Source organism: Martes martes (genome assembly GCF_963455335.1).
Source record: "Martes martes genome assembly, chromosome: X".
NCBI classification, from domain to species: Eukaryota; Metazoa; Chordata; class Mammalia; order Carnivora; family Mustelidae; genus Martes; species Martes martes.
The window spans coordinates 77075927-77080434 of NC_137897.1; positions in this window are offsets into that span (position 1 = coordinate 77075927).

A 4508-nucleotide genomic window follows, 5' to 3' on the forward strand; every position below is an offset into this window, starting at 1 on the left:
GTGTGCTGTTGATAAAGAAAGTTCTTGAGGACCCAGCACATAAATCCTCATCCCTCCTGGTTTCCCCTCAGCCTGGCCACTTAGTTTCAAATGGAACAGAACCATGCAAAGCTAACGAAGAGCCTTCCTCCTACCTTCACATCCTTCTTCCACAGCCTCCATCTCGGCCAGTATTCAGGTATAATGGATGCACATTGAATAGGGAGGACGGGTTCAGCGTGAGTTCATGTACACTGGTTTTTTGTATAAGGTCATGGAATGCTCTGGAGTCAAAGGCCATGTACCTGTGTGCTTGGTAATGTCTGGAGGCCACTTTATAATAACCACCCTTTATTGTATGTGCAGAATCTGTGAACAGCAAAAGTCTCAGCGCAACTGTTGACTCTGGTATCCCCAGAAGGGACAATGCAGGTGCCAGAACTCTACTGAGGCAGATATTGGACTTTCAGTTTCCAGTTTCCTAGACAGTGAATGCAATTTTTCAAACAGTGTCCCACCGGGTCTGTAACCAAGGGGTCTAGTAAGAATACGGAGGCTGCACCTGCAGTTATGGACATATACTAACTGCCGCCCAACCGATTTTGCCCATCAACCACTGGCTGAGCTACAAAGGATACAAGCTTTGTTCTAAAACTGAAAAACAATTTTGGGGGAGGGAGTTATTGGTTGTTTTTGGTTTTGGTTTTGGTTTTGGTTTTTCCTCTCCTTTTTTCTTAGATTGGTTTTTGTAGACATTGTCATACAGAAGTGATGCAACTGTCTTGCTCTTATGAATGCCATCTCTGATTACTTACGAAAAGTAACTTGTTTACCCTCTCTAAACTCACAATACTCTAGAAAGACTCAGTTTAGGCAACTGAAGTACAGAAGTGCAAAGAAAGTTATGAAAAATCACCATTGGCTCTTTCGATTCACACAAAACATGCTTCTTATTAGTTATTCACTTAAAGTTTATGCACAATTGCATAGTACAAATTTCAAACCTTCCTTAGAAAGATAAAGTGAAAACATAAATACTATCACAAAATGGGGCACTAAATAACTATTGAAAAAATCACCAGCTCGCCTCAAATTTTGTTACATGTGGGTTTTTCTTAAGGGGGGAATAGATGGCATTTTGTAAATCTAAACTCCTTATGCTTCTGGTGGCACCATGGATGCTGGATAAATAAAGTCAGCATAATTTTTTTACCTGCCAAGCACAGATTATTGCTCACACCAGGGAAGCAAGGGAGCGGTTTTTATCAAAGTCTGAGGCTATCTGCACTGTTATTTTGCTCTTTCCTGTGGTGTAGAAAATTCTATTATCATACTGGGGAGACATTAAAAATAGGTTAAAGGAACACCAGGGATGTTCAGAATGATCACTTTGCCACTTATTCACCATGTCGATGCGACTCTCTTCTGGTGCTGGATTCATTCAATGGTTTATAAATGATCTTTTGAGAAAAATTAGGCCAAGGAGCGTACCTCTTCCCACACCTTGCCACACAGTTCCCTGACTCCCTGGTTTAAATGGTCTCTTGCAGGAGTGACGAACTGATAAGACTTTACAACCGGAGGACTTTCTAATGCTCAACACCCACAGAGATTTCTGTCAACCCTGAAATTATTCAATTATTCAGAAGTAGTGGTAACCAAGTAATGATACTGTATTCTCAAGAACTGTCAACTCATCGAGATCCTTTTAACAATACCATTTTTTTCCACAGTGAATTCCAATTAAGTACCTCTTCACAATCAAAAAGACTCCGATTACAGAGGAAAAAAATAAAGCCTTAATGAAAGTGAGTAGCATGAGCAGTAAATTGGATCAGAAGCCTCCCAACAAACTACATCCAGTTTTCCTTCTGTTAGCTGAATAAAGCATACCCATCATTTTACCTTCAGTTTTGTTGCAAGCTCTTGATGGACACATTCCCTGTTCTGTCCCAGCATCCGCTTTAGTCTTGGCCTCTGCTCTTACTTCCTATAAGATAGGTCCTTCTGGAAGCTGCCTCTGCTCTTTTTCTCTTTTAGAACAAATCCAGTTTGTACAAGAGGATGCCTTCCTCTCTTTCAAGTGTCTATTGGGTTAGGGTTCAGTGCTGGTCTAAGTATGAGGAAGTAAGCAAGCCTCTCACTAGCCATCACCCCTCCGAGCAAGGGGTGAAATGGCCTCTACCGCTAGACTATTGAGTTAAAGGATTGCCAGGATTTCCAAGGTCTGGTTGCCCCTTCTTTGACTGCTTTCCCCTTAATTCCTTGTGATCCAGTCCAGACACACACAGCCTGAAAATGTGGTAGTACCTCCTTAGCCATCACCGATCCATCCACCAATATAATGTGAAAGGAAGTGCATCTGTCTTTATGTCTTCCTGAAGGCTGGTGTGTGATGGACCCTCTGCATTGGAGGGCAGCTGCAACTTATTTGTGGAAGGTTCTAAATGTTTTTCTAACCATATCAGCAGCTGACAGTCAATTTGACCACAAAAGACACACCATGAGGGCTGACCCTCCACTTCACTCAGACAGTGGGGGTGGGGGTGGAAACCAGAAGTGACATGAATATTATACACACACACACACACACACACACACACACACACACACACACAGTTGTTCATATAAAGAAAGAGGAAGAAAAATAATAGAAAAACACAGAGCTCTTCATTTAAAATACAGAATTCCAGCATTATAATGTTCTCTTTATTACCCTACAAATGCAAGGATTTTCATGTAGCCACACTTGCAGCCTCCCAGCTCCCTGTGGAGCAGCAGAATTCATAAAGAGAATGCTTGCGAGTAAGAGCTCAGCCATCTTACGAACTTCACTATGCCAAGGAATTGATACGAAAAGCATCTGCAGGATCAGTAAACTAAACCACCTTTGGCCCTATCATTGCTCAAGCTAAGAGAAACGCTATCACGGACAACACCAGAGCAAAATTCAGAAGACTACACAGCCTGCCTATGATTGGGAAGAGTCCTGGAGATGTTAGTTAGAAATAACCAGTCAGTCATAGTTCAGATAGCTACTTAGCCAGAATATCCAAGAAATGTCATTCTCTCTTTATTTCTCCTTTAAAGCATTACTCAATTGCCCAGAGACTGTCTATTTGGTTTTCTCCCCAGGGGAATGGAAGGAAACTCCTGTTTCTCTCCGTGCAGTCTCTACTCATAATTTATACTCATTATTTCATTTATTTCTCTCAACACAGAGCTGAGGAAAATGAGACTCATGGAAGTTGTGTGACTTGCTCAACCTCATCCATTTGTGACTCCACAGCCCTTGCTGTTTCTGTGATACCTACCTCATTGCCTCCCAGATATATAAGGCATATATATATATATATATATATATATATATATATGATTTTTTTTTTGCCTTCAATGAGTTTTGATGCTATCCACTTCAGCACCCTGTTATCCCCCATGGTTATCATCAAAGAGCAGTTGGGAGAGACCCTCTGCATCTTCTAGGAACATTTAGCAAAAGAGGAAATGGTGGTAAGTTCAGGGGATGAGAGAGATTGCAGGATCCTGGAGCATTTTCCTCTGCAATAATCCTCCAAGTAAAAAGGATGATTTAGCCCTGTTAACTGTCAACTGTACTTTCTCCCACATGTGGACTCTTTTTAGTCATGACAGATTTTCTTACGTTTTCTTTTAAATCTTCCTCAAGGAGATCCTAACTGGTGTTACTTGCTGTTTTCTTTTCAGGATTTCTTTTCATTGTTGATGGGATAAAAGCATAAGATTAAGTGAAACACCCATCCACTCTTTGTCCCTAGGGTTGTTATTGCATCCTGTGAACACAAAATTTTGATCAAATGTATTTTCTTTTACGCTATAAAATGTTGCAAATAGATTGTATAGAGAAGAACACTACACTCAGGTACTCACCAAGCTCTAATACAATCCTAACATTGTGCCAAAATTGCTTCCGGTGTTTTCAGAAATAAAATACTACCCATAGAGTCAAAACCTCTTTGGATACTCCTCTGCAATCAATCCCCATCCTTCCTCAGAGGTTAACAATATCTTGAATTTGGTGTTTTATCATTCCTAGGCATGTTTTTACATTATTACTGCAAATGTAAATATCCATAAAAGATATTTAGTTTGGTTTGCATGTTTTATATTTTTTTAAGATTTTATTTATTTATTTGACAGACAGAGATCACAAGTAGGCAGAGAGGCAGGCAGAGAGAGAGGAGGAAGCAGGCTCCCTGCTGAGCAGAGAACCCAATGCAGGGCTCAAACCCAAGACCCTGGGATCATGACCTGAGCCGAAGGCAGAGGCTTTAACCCACTGAGCCACATATTCTTTAGCAGCTTGCTTTTCTTCTCAGTATAATTTTTTTAAAGATTTATTTATTTGAGAGAGAGAGAGAGAGAGAGAACACACTTTGGTGTGAGTGGGGCGAGGGGCAGAGGGAGAGGGAGAGGGAGAGAGAGAATCCCAAAGAGACTCCCAGCTGAGTGCGGAGCCCCATATAGGGCTTGATCTCACCACCCATGAGATC